Consider the following 14846-nt stretch of genomic DNA (forward strand, 5'->3'; position numbering starts at 1 on the left):
TCCGGAACGGCACCCACGGCGATCAGGCGGCACCACTCCCCCACACACTCAGAATCCTTTTTATTTTTTAAAAAAAGATTTATTTTATTTTTATTGGAAAGGCAATATACAGAGAGGAAGATCTTCCGTCTGATGATTCACCCACCCGCAAGTGACCACAACGGCCGGTGCTGTGCCAATCCGAAGCCAGGAGCCAGGAACTTCCTCCAGGTCTACCCACACGGGTGCAGGGTCCCAAGGCTTTTGGGCCATCCTCGACTGCTTTCCCAGGCCACAAGCAAGGAGCTGAACGGGAAGTGGAGCTGCCGGGATTAGAACCGGCACCCGTATGGAATCCCGCCACGTTCAAGGTAAGGACTTTAGCCACTAGGCTACCACACCGGGCCCCAGAATCCTTCTTAGTAAGTATCCAAAGGACAGGAATGAGGTGACAGTATGCAGGTGCTGGGCAGGTGTTGCACAAATACTGTCATGAAGGGGCTTCAGAAAGTCCGTGGGGAAAAAAGACGGAAGTAAAAGGACCACAGCATTTCGGAAAAAAAAAAAAACCTTGAAATCCACTCACTTTTTTTTCATAATACATACTTTCTGTAAGCCTTCTGAAGAGTCTTTGTGTGCAGGGACTTCAAACTGGTTTTGCACCACAATAAACCTGTCTTTTAATTCCACGTTCCACAAACTTCGCGAAGAAACCCCATATACTTTATCACCCCTTTTTATTGTATACCCATTGCAGCAGCCGGCCACCTCCTACTTGTACACGCCACCTTATTTAAGCCTCAAAGTTTAAGAGTTAAGGGTGGGCATGTGACACAGCGGGAAGTTAGCACACACCTGGAGACTCCCACCCGGCACATTTCAGGGACTGGGTTCTAGTCCTGGCTCCACTCGGGATTCCGCTTCCCTGTTAAAGCATTCTCTGGGGGCAGCAAGTGATAACCCGAGAAATTCATTCCCAGACTGAGCTGCTGGCTCCCAGGCATCTGGGGAGATATCTAGTGGGTAGAGAGAGTGTCTCCATCTTTCTGTTGGTGTCTGTCTCTCAAACAAAATAATTCCTTCTTAAAAATCTAAGAGAGGGACTGGTGCGGTAGCCTAGCAGCTAAAGTCCTTGCCTTGCACACGCCAGGATCCCATATGAGCACGGATTCTAATCCCGGCGGCCCCATTTCCCATCCAGCTCCCTGCTTGTGGCCTGGGAAAGCAGTCGAGGACGGCCCAAAGCTTTGGGACCCTGCACCCACGTGGGAGACCGAGAAGCAGCTCTTGGCTCCTGGCTTCGGATTGGCACAGCTCTGGCTGTTGGCAGCCACTTGGAGAGTAAATCAATGGATGGAAGATCTTCCTCTCTGTCTCTCCTCTTCTCTGTCTATCTGAATTTCCAATAAAAATACATAAAATTAAAAAAAAAAAAAAAGAATCTAAGAGGTCGGGGGGCCAGCACATGGCTAATCGTCCGTCTGCAGTTCCGGCATCCCACACAGGCACCAATTCAAGATTCTGCCGAGTCATCTTGGAAAAGGGCAAGTCAGAAAGCCAGTGTCCTCCCCAAGCCTGCAGAGCTGCCGAGGGGCATGACGGGACAGCGGCAGGGACAGACACAAGTAAGGGCCGCAGACCCTCCCCCCAAGCCCGGCAAAGGCCTCCGGTCAGACCCTCGAGAAATGCAGACACAACTTGTCCCAGCTTAAATTCTTTCCAAATGTGCGCCGGGCAGTACAGGGTAGCCACAGTGACTACCCGCCGCCTGCCACCTCGGGGGTCAAGTGGCAACAGCTTCCTGTAGGAGGCAGACAGGAACCACCCCGCCAGGCCTAGGAACGCACCCTGACTCAACATCCAATACACAAGCCTTGTGACAACAGTCGAAGGGGAAGGATACACTGCAGACCATGTACTGGGAGTTTCGCCGAATGGCAAGCCCTGCACCCCCCACTGAACATCCTATCCGATCAGAAAGCAAACATGATTTGCTACAGAGAGTCAGTGTGACTGCATACAATATTTGCTTATTATGTTTCAATGACTGTTCAGGCGAAAAGGGAACTTTAAATCTCAGGACTCCTAGTTTAGAAGTTTGAAAGAAAGAAAGAAAATGAAAGAAAAAAAGGAAAAGCTAGGGCCGGGGCCGTGGTGCAGCCGGCTAAGCCTCCGCGTGAGGTATAAGCATCCCACATGGGCCACAGTTCATGTCCCAGCTGGTCCACACCCTATCCAGCTCCCTATTTGTGGCCTGGAAAGCAGAAGATAGGACCCTGTACCAATATGGGAGACTTAGAAGAAGTTCCTGGTTCCTGGCTTTAGATAGGCCCAGCTCTGGCCATTTGGAGAGTGAACTAGCAGGTGGAAGCTCCTTCTCTCTCTTTCTCACAAATAAAAATAAATTTTAAAACACAAACAAAAGAAGGGGCTGAAGTGGTGGCGATCTGGCTAATCCTCCATCTTCAAGTGCTGGCATCTTATATGGGCGAAGCTTCTTGTCCCGGCTGCTCCACTGGCAATGCAGCTCCCTGCCTACAGGCTGGTAAAGCAGGAGAACATGGCCCAGTTCCTTGGATCAGGAAAAAGCTCATGGCTCCTAACTTTGAATCAGCCCAGCTCTGGCCACTGCAGCCATTTGAGAAGTGAATCAGCAGAGGGAAGACCTCTCTCTCTTTCTCTCTCTCTCTCTGTTTCTCCTTCTCTTTATGTAAAATCTGCCTTTCAAATCAAAATGAATAAATCTTTATTTTTAAAAAAGAATCCCTGACTCTTTTTTTTTTAAGATTTATTTATTTATTGGAAAGTCAGATATACAGAGAGGAGGAGAAACAGAGAGGAAGATCTCCATCTGATGATTCACTCCCCAAGTGAGCGCAACGGCCGATGCTACGCCGATCCGAAGCCAGGAGCCAGGAACTTCCTCCAGGTCTCCTACATGGGTGCAGGGTCCCAAAGCTTTGGGCCATCCTCGACTGCTTTCCCAGGCCACAAGCAGGGAGCTGGATGGGAAGTGGAGCAGCCGGGATTAGAACTGGCGCACATATGGGATCCTGGCGCATTCAAGGTGAGGACTTCAGCTGCTAGGCCACGCCGCCGGGCCCTGAATCCCTGACTCTTACACATTTGAACACCAAGAGAAGCAAGCTAAGTGTTTCATGGGTGTAAAATGTTAGCAGTTGAAGTAACCAAATCAACCCCTGTCATTAGGACCAACTAGATTTAGGAATGGGGAGCCCTCCCCATCCCTACCAGACAAGCAGTAAGCATTCCGCCAACACACTGCACTGGCAAGCCGAGCAACACAGGAAAGAATAGAGAACTGTGCCCACCGTGACCCACCAGAGGGTCATGCCTGCACACAGCCGCACAGCAGATGGGCCTCTGAACAGCACAACATGGAGAAGGGAGGTGCCTACGGTCACAAAGCACGCTGACCAGAGTCACACACTGGGAGAGGCCAGCATCCCCCTGGCCCCTCCTACAGCACTGTGAACCTTCTCCACTCTTGCCACTTACAGTCTTTCAAAGACAAGACTGCCTTGAGTGAGTGAATCACAAACGGTTTTCGTTTCTCTCAAGCATTAGGAGCTTAAGAGGGTGGTGGGTGTTGTTAGCAGCTGCCTGCCAGCCTGGAAGGCTGAGGCCTTAGCTGGGAGAAACACCACACCTGCAGAGGGGAGGGCATGAAGAGACTCAACAAAGACACCAACGCGGACCGATCACAATGCATTTATGTTTGCAAACTGAGGGCAAGACCAGCAAAGAGTTGGATCTCAAAAAATGTATGCTAAGGGCCCGGCACGGTGGCGCAGTGGTTAAGGTCCTCGCCTTGCACGCCCAGGATCCCACACGGGCACCGGTTCTAATCCGGGCAGCCCCGCTTCCCATGCAACTCCCTGCCTTTGGCCCAGGAAAGCAGTTGAGGACGGCCCAAGGCTTTGGGACCCTGCACCCGTGTGGGAGACCCAGAAGAGGCTCCTGGCTTTGGATCGGCATAGCATCAGCCATTGCAATCACTTGGGGAGTGAATCATCGGATGAAAGATCTTCCTCTCTGTCTCTCCTCTCTGTATATCTGCCTTTCAAAAAAAAATAAATCTTAAAAAAAAGTATGCTAATAATGAGCAGAAGTGACTGAGCAGCTGTCAGCCAGCTACTAATTCTACGGCCCTCCCGGGGCTCCTTCCTCCACTGTGACGTCGAGGGCCCCCATACAGGCCGAGCGGACAGACACAGGGATGACCAGTTGGGCTAAACCACCCCTTGGGATGCTACTCATATCAGAGTATCTGGAATGGGCCCCATCCATGTTAGCCACCTGAGTCAGTGCATGGAAGAGCTCTCTCCGTGTCGCGATATGTGTGGGTGACAGAGAGAGAATGCTCACATGTACGAGTGTGCACGTGTGTCCCTCTAGACATGCAACCTGTCATTCAAGTAAATGCGCAGATTCTTAAAATAGTACTAGTGCTCAGTATTGACAAGGGCAGCGCGTAAATCGTCCCATCCACTCAGAAAACAAATCTGATATAACTGAAGAGGACAACCAAAGTTCTTACATACATCAACTTTCTGTTATAATAAATAAAAGTACTCGCTGCACCCGGTTAAGTACTATTAATGACACACACAAAAAAATTAGTAACAATTTCATTGCCCTAAAAGAAGAAATTTTTTAAATATTTCTTTACTTTTATTGCAAAGTCAGACATACAGAGAGAAGGAGAGACAGAGAGGAAGATCCTCCATCCACTGGTTCACTCCCCAAGTGGCCACAACAGCCAGAGCAGAGCCCGTGCAAAGTCAGGAGCCAGGAACTTCCTCCAGGTCTCCCACACGGGTGCAGGGTCCCAAGGCTTTGGGCCGTCCTCCACTGCTTTCCCAGGCCACAAGCAGGAAGCTGGATGGGAAGTGGAGCTGCTGGGATTAGAACCGGTGCCCATATGGGATCCCAGCGCATTCAGGGTGAGGACTTTAGCCTCTAGGCCACGCTGCCAGGCCCTGTGGGTAGTCATTTGACCCAGTAGTTAAACTGCATGATTCCACACTGAAGTCCTTGAATTTGCCAACTTTAACTCCTGACTCCAACTTCCCGCCAATGCAGAAAACACTGTGGGATGCAGCATACAAATCGAGCCACAGTCTGTGATGTCAACATTTCACACGGGCACAAATTCAGGTCCCAGCTGCTCAACTTCCACTCCAGCCCCCTGCTAATGCCCTGAGAAAAGTAACGGACAGTGGCCATGCATTCAGCCTCCTGCCAGCCATATGAGAGACAGGACGCCTGGTTCCTGGCTTCAGTTCTGCCACTGTGGCCATTTGGGGGCTCGGGAGGGGTGGGGTGAGCCAGTAGATAAAAGTTGTGTGTGTGTGTGTGTGTGTGTGTGTGTGTGTGTGTGTGTGTGTGCGCGTGCGTGCGCACGCTGTGTGTCTCAGTCTCCATCTCTCCCGCTTCTCTGTAACTCTTTCAAAATAAACTTTTTCTAGAAGAAGGCATCTTTGGATAACATTCAAATCACATAAAACTGTTCATGACAGAATGGTAAGTTTTTGAAAATGCACACAAATTCTGTACACGGTTGTAATAGTTAATCAGTCATTAATCCTGTTTAAAAAACAACACTATGGACTCCTAAGTAATTTCAGGCATTTCTGCTTCCTTCTTTCCATGCTTTCCCATCAGCTTCAGCAAACACATCACTGGGAGACAAAAGCTTCATGCCTTCTGCGGCCCAGAGGGGGTGACTGCTCCCAGGCGGGCCCAGCTCCTGGTGCCGAAGAAGCTGCAGGGCCCGGAGGTCCCAGTAACCATAACCGGCCCAACCCTGGCCAGGATGGCCTGAGGCTCAGATAGCAGGGAGGCTCAGGAACCCTGGCCCTCTGTGGGACCCCAGGCCAGGCCTTTACAGCAAAGCAACTCGGAAGGAAGCCCTACCAGGGACTCAGGAACCGTGGCAGGCTCTCTGACTGCTGGGCGACCACAAAAGTTTGCCGCGAGCACGGCAGGAACATATCCCACGCATCCAATCACGCTCCTGCATTAGGAACTCACTTTAAGACTGGGACATTTGGTTTGTCCAGCATGGCTAAAATATCACAAAAGTTCACGTCAGTGTGAGAGGTTTACTATTCTATGACACCCCTCCCACGGGGTCAGAGAACATCTTTCCCCATGGGGTTGCTTTTTTTCATATCTTTCCCCAAATGTGGAAGTTGAAGAGCAACAGTAACCATGGCACTGCAGGTCGTGAGAGGAGCTGGACATTTCTGCAGGCAGGGACGACTGTGGAAGGGTTTCCCACGTGCCTGGCAGCCCAGTGCAGGTCCCCCCCAGGACACTGTGGGACGACGACTGGTACAGGCGTCTGGTGCAGATGTACCCTAAGACACGCGGATGCTGACTGCTGGATGCACCTCCGCTCCAAGGAACTCCAGGTGCAACAAGAACAACACAGCCTCAGGACTGAGTCTCTCCGGGCAAACACAACAGGCGGAGAGCAGACAGTGGACTAGCGAGGGGGAGGGGGGAGGAGAGGGGCGAGGGGCGAGGAGAGGGGGAGGGGTGAGGAGAAGGAGGGCGAGGAGGGAGGGGAAAGGAGAGGGGAGGGAGGGGGAGGGGCAAGGAGGGGGGAGAGGGAGGGGAGGGGGAGGGGAGAGGAGAGAGGGAAGGGCGAGGGGAGGGGAGGAGCGAGGAGAGGGGGAGAGGGAGGGGAGGGGGAGGGGAGAGGAGAGAGGGAAGGGCGAGGGGAGGGGAGGAGCGAGGAGAGGGGGAGAGGGAGGGGAGGGGGAGGGGAGAGGAGAGAGGGAAGGGCGAGGGGAGGGGAGGGGAGGGGAGGGGAGGGGTGAGGGGAGGGGCAAAGAGAAGGGGGATGGGTGAGGGGAGGGGGAGGGGCGAGGAGAGGGCAGAGCTTGCAGGCTGGCTGGGATCCTGTGGGGGCCTGCACAGGGATGAACAGGGAAATGTCACCAGCTGGTGAGGGGGGGTTCCCCAGTAATGAATTTTTGACCCAGGTCCAGTCTCGTATTGCTGCAGCTTCAAGACAACACTAAACAGGTCACAAGGCCGCCCTTCGCTTACACGGGTGGCGTGACTTTTCGGCGGTGCACGGACTGGGTGCCTCACCTGTGTGAGGCTTCACCGGGGTGGGGCTGAGGGGGGCCAGCAGCAGAGCCTGCTATCCAGGGCCGCTGGCAGGATTAATCTGCTAACAGCTTGGCACACAGTCAACGCTCTGTGACCGTCCCGTCGAACTGCCGTTCCTATTCTCTGACCTAGTGCCCTGAGTGAGGCAGGTCTGGCCAGAGGTCAAGGAGCCCTTCAGACAGCCACGCTGCCTCTTGCTGGACACTGTCCAGCCTCCTGCCTGGGGACACACTGAGACTTCCCCCATGGAACTCCCACCCCACTCCAGGCACGGGCTGTGGTGCTTGAGGCCCCAGACAATAGGACCAATGCCTGGCTGTGCCCAGCTCAGCCCCCATGCCGAGGAGGGGGGCCCTGCCTCTGCTGCCTAGGCCTGTTTCTGGAGACTAAGGGGCAACCTTGTACAGGAACCCACTTGGCTCAGCAGGAAGCTTGCCGCCCTGCCACCGGAGAGACAGGAAGTGGACAATAAGCCCAGAGCAGGAGTCCTTGCGTACCCACCCACCGTGGAAGACACCTTCCCTGGGGCACCTGATGAGATGGGTCTCTTTCTCTTCCGAGCCCAACTCTGAAGACAGACTCAGAGTCCATCTAGAAATAGGCAGATGAGGGGACACACACATGCTGCTCACACACACACACACACACACACACACACACCCATTCCTGACCTGAATGTCACTTGAGCACTCCAGGCCCCAAGTCCAGTCTGCGAGGAGAACAGCAGATCATTTGGCAGGGGCCTCATAGGAGGTGGCTTTGTAACCTGAGCAGTGTGTCCACTGACAACTCGAGCAAGACCATTAAGTTCATTACACCTGTCACTCTGCCAGCTGAGTCTCCAAATCGCCCACAGTGAAAGTGCATTATGCCCAAGGAGTGCCACCCAGCCCCCCTCTTGCGGCAGCACACGCTTATCCGGGGCAGGTCATTTGTTCTTCGGTGTCTGCACCTGCAGAAGCAACACAACTGTAAACAGCCTGGAACTTGGCTCTGAGACTCGTCAGGCCTCTGAGCAGCAGAGAACAGAGCTGAGGTCTCCCGGGGAGGAGGGTGGAGCCACAACCCCGGTGCAGGGGAAGGATGTGGGGTGTGTGTGTGTGTCAGGGGAGGCCAGGGACAGGGGAGGGTACAGACAAGGAGACAAAGCGGTCTAAACAAACCGAAAGGCACGGACAGAGCGGCTGCATGGGTTTCTGTGCCCTGCAGCGCAGCCAAAAATACAAGCGAGACACACCCTTTTCGCTTCTCAACTCCCAGCACCGCAGGCAGCAAGCACAGGCCCTCGTCACAGCTGCACATCCAGCAGGCCCCAGGGTGAGCTGCGCCCAGCCCTGCCAGCCGCGGGGGCCCTGCCAGCCGCAGGGGCCCTGCCAGCCGCGGGGGCCGCAGCGCACCCATCCGTGTTGCAGACAGCGGTAACTTATTTAGCCCTGTCATGTAACATTAACAATCTGTCTGGAGCTTGGCAAGCACCGACTTGCACTGTCATAAAAACTGTCTGACAAACTTAAAGTTTCATCAATGCTACTCTTTTTTTTTTCCCAGAAAACAATAAAGCATCATTGAGGGGGGGAGGAAAAAAATCATCATCTTTTCCAGTTTTCTATCTTCCAAAAAAAAAAAAAAAAGAAAAGAAAACCCATGCAAATAGAAATGATCCCTCAGAGAGATTATTAACCTTGAAACTTCCAGCATTTTCCCAATACCAAGTAAATGAGTAAATAAATGTGCAGGGGGGGAGGGGGAGGGGAGGGAGTGACATTGTGGGGGTCAGCGGGGGGGGAGGGGATGCAGAGCAAAAAAAAAAATCTGCAAAACAAAAGTACAGTCATTAAAAATTAATACAGGGTGTGGACATGCAGCCCCCACCCCCTTGTACTAGTGGAGATCCGAGGCAGACATTCTGCATCCTCATTAAGTGGAGTCTGGCAGCCTGCCGGAGTTTTAGTGGGTTCTGGGAATGCCAATATATTAACCAGAGGACTTTTCTGCATACCCTTTCGAGTTTTTATTCTAGAAAAGTCAACCATTTGGCATGGGCTAGTCTTATTTTTGTCCAGGAAAGCTCTCAGCTGCCAATCAAGGGAGAAATTATAGCTATGTTCTTCGTAATTTCCAAGACCTATCTGGAAAGCCAGCTTGGTGGAAAGAAAAGAACGCGCACACACACACACACACACACACACCACACACACACACACACATAACCAGCTCAGAAGGCCAGAGGACCATTTTTGGTGGCAATTCAAAGAAAAGCAATCCACACTTAGATCGCATGGAGACCCAAAACAACAGAGACATTATTTTCAAGTCCTCCTGTGACAGAAGAAAAAAAAAATAACATTAATTGGAAATTTGAACCCAATATGTCTACAGCCATTAGTCAGTTAGTCACTGTCAGGTGCTTAGTTACCTGACAGTGGAGCGCGCACACACACACACACACACACACACACACACACACACACCCCTCCCTAAGTGGCAGGTCTACATTCTCAAACAGGAGGCAGAAGCCCTACCTTCCTGTTTTTTAAACTCAAGATTCACCTACCACATACACCCATAATATAGGTCAAGCTGTAATTCTAGACTAACACGGCCCATGGTGGCGGAAAGTCACTTTGACACACAAAATAACGGCTTCCAGGAGATTTTTTTTTTTTTTCCGGAGGCCTAAAAAAAAGGGCAGCAAAAGAGATGGGGAGAGGAACAAAGAGAGGAAGACGCAGAGGAGGATTACACAGCAACTCTGTCACGGCTCACATTTTAATATCCATGTGCCTGCATAAATGATGTTCACTGTTTCCAAAAATTGTTTCCAGGTTAAGATGGTGTGCTCTTCCTTGACAGCGTTCGTTGGATCGCTTCTTGGGTTTCTTGGTTCTCTCTGCACTCAGAAGGACAGGTGTGGCAGAGACAACCCCCCCACCACCACCCAGGCTCACATCCAGAAGGAAGATTAGAAGTGCCTGCGGGATGTGCAACCAGACCGGGTGTGACAAAGGACCCACGACCAGGGTCCTCAGGCGTCTCCGGGTTGACCTGCTGACCCAGAGGACACACCTCTGGCACACGGCCCTGGTGCCTCCCAGGCCGGGAAACACACAAGAGCCAGAGAGCCCAGGGGTCTCTTGTTTTTTTGTGGAGGTCGGGGTGGGGGGACCAGCCAGACATGACCCCCCCCCAAGGAGCAGAAAGTCATTCTCCTCTCTCCACGTCCCCATGACAGCCTGGAAAGCTGCCCCTCTATCTAGCACCCCAGATTTGCATCCCAGGAGCAGGCCAGACTACCTCTGTCAAGCTGCTAAGTCAACCAGGGCTATAGCACAGTCCCAAACTAAACACCTATGCAAACAGGTCCTTTCTCCCGGCACACTAGGTAAGACAACTATTCTTAGAACGCTGCTGGCAGTTAAGGGAAAATAAATATTTGCGTGTGTGTATATATATACATGAATATATATATATACACACACGCACACTTGGGTGCGGGGGAGGGGAATGAGGATTGTTGTATCTCAAATGATGTGCCAACAAATTGGCACAAAATCCCTTAATAAGCAGCTGGTACTGGCTGGTTTCCACGGCAGGATTGTGGTCATGCAACGCGAGCCCCCAGGAGGACCTGCTGGGCAGTCTTCTCCAAGGTAAACGCACACCAAGCCCAGCTAGAACCCCGTCCAGGGAGGGCAGACTTTTCCCGAGGGCAACAGCGGGATGTGAAGGAATTAGAGAGGGCTTTGAAAACAAGGGAGCCAGGGTGGCTACAGTTCCATTACAGCAAATCCCTCGGTGGCATTTACAGTCTCAGTCCTAATTCCTAACAGTGTGTTCAATGTCAACAGGCAAGCAAAGCTCTTAAAAGAATTAAGCTTGCAAAGATCATGAGGAGCCCCCCCCCCAGCACCACCAACGCCGCCCCCATTTTCAAACGCGCTGCCTTTGTAGGGGCCATCAAATGCCATTTCAGGGGGCTCATCACGAACCACATCTTATAACTCAGGAAGTGTACATGGTAACATTCCGATCCGCTGCCATGACTCAGACCCGACACAGCGCTCCTCCTCTCCACACGAAACGAGATCCGAGAGAACTGTACGCAAAACGAGGGCAGGTTGACAGTAAACAGTTTACGATGGAGGAAGAGCGAACCCAGGGATACAGAGGGCACACGTGACTTCATGCCGCCAGCCGTAGGTTCTCCAGGCCGACTTCACAGAGCCTTCCCCTGTAATTTAATACCCGGTGCCCAGGCTCCATGGCAGACACAGACAGAATGCCCCTTCTTGGCCAGCCAAGCCGGCAGAAAGGACCATTTTTTTTTAAAGGGAAGTTTCCCGGTGCTGGCTCTATGGGGAAGGCGCCAAACTCCATGCCCAGCCACAGAACCCTGGTTTGAAGAGCCAGGCGCTGCGTACCCTGTGTAGTCTCCTCCGCTGCTGCTAACTTAGCGCCAGCAGCTCCTGGGACCAACGTGATCTCGGCAGCTAACCTCGCGGCTGCAGCCCACACGCCCGGCTGGCACACAGGAGGGCTTCAATCAACGTCTCCCACCGCAGACAAGGTGGCACTGAACCACACGTGACGCAAAACGCTGACAAGGGGTAGGGGAGGGATGGGGCAGAGGAAAAAGCCAAACACATTTAAAAAAAAAATCATCCAGTGCTACCTAACTAAAAGATTCTCTGAGGAAAAACAGAAATTATGCCAGTTCTGTGGCCGCTGCCACTGGCCTCATTCCTGAACCCGCTAGCAGCAGCTACTGAGCCTCCCAGCTCCCGGAGGAGTCCCCTGGGGTCCTGATCTGCCGGTAACCCCAGGGAGCTTCGGGGAGCCCCTTCTCCAGCGGCACCCCACCCCCCACCCCTCCCCACATCCCAAGACTTCTGGCCTCCTCCTTTTGTAAATGAAAAAAAAAAAAGTTTAAAAAACAGGCAAATGCCCTCCCCGCCGCCGCCCTTGAGAAGAAATAAGCCTCCACAGAGCCAACGGAGAGCCGCTTGGGTACTCACAGGGCGCGCCCCAGCCGCGCTCTCCGCTCTCAGCCAGGTCTTGCGGGATCTTCTTTCCCGCCGACCTCCTGTCCCTTTTCTGCGCGGGGGTCCAGGGGAATTGCCTCCAGGGGCTGGAACCTCTGGGGTTCCTTCCTTGGCTTCTAGCCCCCCAAAATTAAAGTCCTGAGACTGCGGGACGCCTGCGCTCAGGGCACCGCGAATAGAACACGGGCAGGGGGGTGCGTGGGGAGCAACGCGACTGCTACAGCGCAGCACACCCACCCCCTCTCCAGGCCAGCGCCCCAGGGGGCAGCCGCCATGCCCACCCCGAGACCCCAGGCACAAACCTCGCGCCCTTGTCTCCGGGGTGGGGGGGCGCAGGACTGGGAGAGCCCACGGCGCCAGTCGTTCTCTCCGACCCCCCACAGACGGCTCAGGCTCCCGGACGTCCCGTCCCCGGAGTGCCCACTCCCCCCGCGTCCCCCCGCCCCCTTGGCTACCACTGACGCCCGGGCGGTGAACGGCGGTGAACTTGGCTCAGCCGCCACCGCGGCCAGCCGACCGGGTCGGCACTCACCTGCGGCCGCTGCTCCGAGCGGGGCGGGGAGGACCCGCAGTGCGGCTTGCGGGTCAGCGAGAGGGGCAGGGGGACACGGGATGTGGCGTGGGGGAGTGGGGGGGCGCGGGCCGGCTGGCGGGGAGCACGGCGCACCGGGCTCTTTAAGAGCCAGGGACCTGACACCCGCGCGCCTCCCCCGCGCTCCCCGCCCCTTGCACTTTCCCAGGGACTCGCAGGGCTGTCTGGGCGGCTGGCGGTGGTGGCGACTGTTCCCCGGCTCGCAGGGGGGACACCTCCCCGCGCTCGGCCTGGGCTCCACGTGGGGCGTGCCGGGCCGGGTCCGTGACCTGGAGGAGGAGCGCGTGGGAGCCGTGCTGCGGCCGTGGGTGTGTGTGTGTGTGTGTGTGTGTGTGTGTGTGTGTGTGAGAGAGTGGGGGGGAAGCTAGCCGCCGCCCGCCGCCGTCTGTCTGCAGCCGGAACCGTGCGCGCCGAGGCTGCGTCTGTCGCCAACTCCTCCAGTCTCTCCCCTCCTCCTCCCCACGCCGCCCCGGCGCGCGGCCAGGCCGCGGAGGCGGGGTCCCCCCTGGCGCGGCGGAGACGGGGTGGGGGTCCCGGCGCTCCTGGCCCGCCACGCGCCGGGAGCTTGGAGAGGATGCGGGAGCTTGGAGAGGATGCGGTGGCGGCGGCGGCTGGGGCTGCGGACCCCGGCTGCGCAGGCTGGGCCTGGCGGGACGCGCGCCGCCGCCGGCCGCCCTGGGAACTCCAGGCCAGGCGGAGGGGGGGCCGGCTCCCCAGTCTGTGACGATTTTAACCCAGTTTTCGTTACAGTCGCTCAAATGAGTTACCTCTGCCGCCATGAAACCTCCTGCACTCCCTCCGAGAGACATAGTTTCACATTCAACAGAGGTGCAACTAATCAAAGCAGCACCAAGTTCTCCCCTTCTCTCAGCCTCCTTCCCCAAAAGTTACGCAGTCCGTCCTCCCATCACATCAGAGAAAGTACTCCGGACAGCTATGACTAGTGTGTCAGCCCGGTGGGCGCTTGGGTCCGCGTTTCTCAGCCACCGGTGATGAAGGGCGTTGCATTTGATCAGCGCTCGCAGGGAACACGGAGTAACTCTTTGCTGAGAGACCTGCCTGGAGCGCTTGTCGTGGTTCATCCTCCCCATAAAGGTGGGAGCCTCAACTTTTCTCCTCTGTAAGATGGAGAAAAGCCCCCGCCGGTTGAGACATCTGTCCCCACAGACAGGGAAGGGCTTAGCAATTTCTGGCGGCTACGGAGCTGGGAGTTGAACCAGCAGACCACACTGCCACCTACCTACCGCAGCTCTGATATCCTGTGTAGTGCAACTTGACCTTGCCACAACCAGCGGCGTCTACTGCTGGTCCCAAGGAACAGGTAGGGACTTGGAGTATGGCTGCGGGGTGAACACTGCAAAATCGTAACTTAACTGCCAAGTGCTTGGTCCGAGCATGTTTTTGTTGGTTTTTACTTAACTAGTAACTGCTGATTTGTTCCCATTGCTGAGATTCAACCGTGGAGGATCCCATCAGCGGGTATTCCAATATCTCCTCTCTGTGTTGATTCCCGTTTCTGCTGTCCACCCCCAAACACACACACACACACACACACACACATTACATCATTGGGAGAGTTGAAGATACTTAGGTACACTAGGGGCCTTCAAACATTTCATGAATAATGTATTTTATGAAAAAAAACCTGCACAGATTTCAATTTTTGAGCTAAAACATGTCTTTTAATTCCATTTTCCCGTGAACTTTTTTTTTTAGAAATATTTATTTATTTTTATTGGAAAGTCAGATCTACACAGAGGAGGAGAAACCGAGAGAAAGAGCTTCCATCTGCTGATTCACTCCCCAAGTAGCCAGGAACTTCTTCCGGGTCTCCCATGCAGGTGCAGGGTCCCAGGACTTTGGGCCATCCTCGACTGCTTTCCCAGGTCACAAGCAGGAAGCTGGATGGGAAGCGGGGCTGCCGGGATTAGAACCGGCGCCCATATGGGATCCCGGCACGTGCAAGGCAAGGTCTTTAGCCACTACCGCACTGGGCCCTTCCATGGGCTTTTTAAAGCTCCATTGTATGCCTGCTGTCTGTAAGAGTGACACAATGATGAGCCAGCATCATTCTGTTACCAACC

General features: G+C 54.3%; 1 protein-coding gene across 2 annotated transcripts in view; it reads right to left on the bottom strand.

Moving 5' to 3' along the window:
* The window catches only part of LDLRAD4 (low density lipoprotein receptor class A domain containing 4), a 329039-nt gene extending 316139 nt beyond the window's left edge, over positions 1-12900 (bottom strand). Inside the window, exon 1 of one of the 2 annotated variants that reach the window (XM_040994855.1) lies at positions 12703-12900. The gene's annotated coding sequence lies outside the window, so the exon portion shown is untranslated. Of the gene's footprint in view, positions 1-12143; positions 12183-12702 lie in introns of those variants that run through there. The other variant, XM_040994853.1, reaches the window with a different exon arrangement.
* Between the last annotated feature and the right edge of the window lie 1946 nt (positions 12901-14846).

Source organism: Ochotona curzoniae, unplaced genomic scaffold (assembly GCF_017591425.1).
Source record: "Ochotona curzoniae isolate NIBS_2020 unplaced genomic scaffold, NIBS_Ocur_1.0 contig_908, whole genome shotgun sequence".
NCBI classification, from domain to species: Eukaryota; Metazoa; Chordata; class Mammalia; order Lagomorpha; family Ochotonidae; genus Ochotona; species Ochotona curzoniae.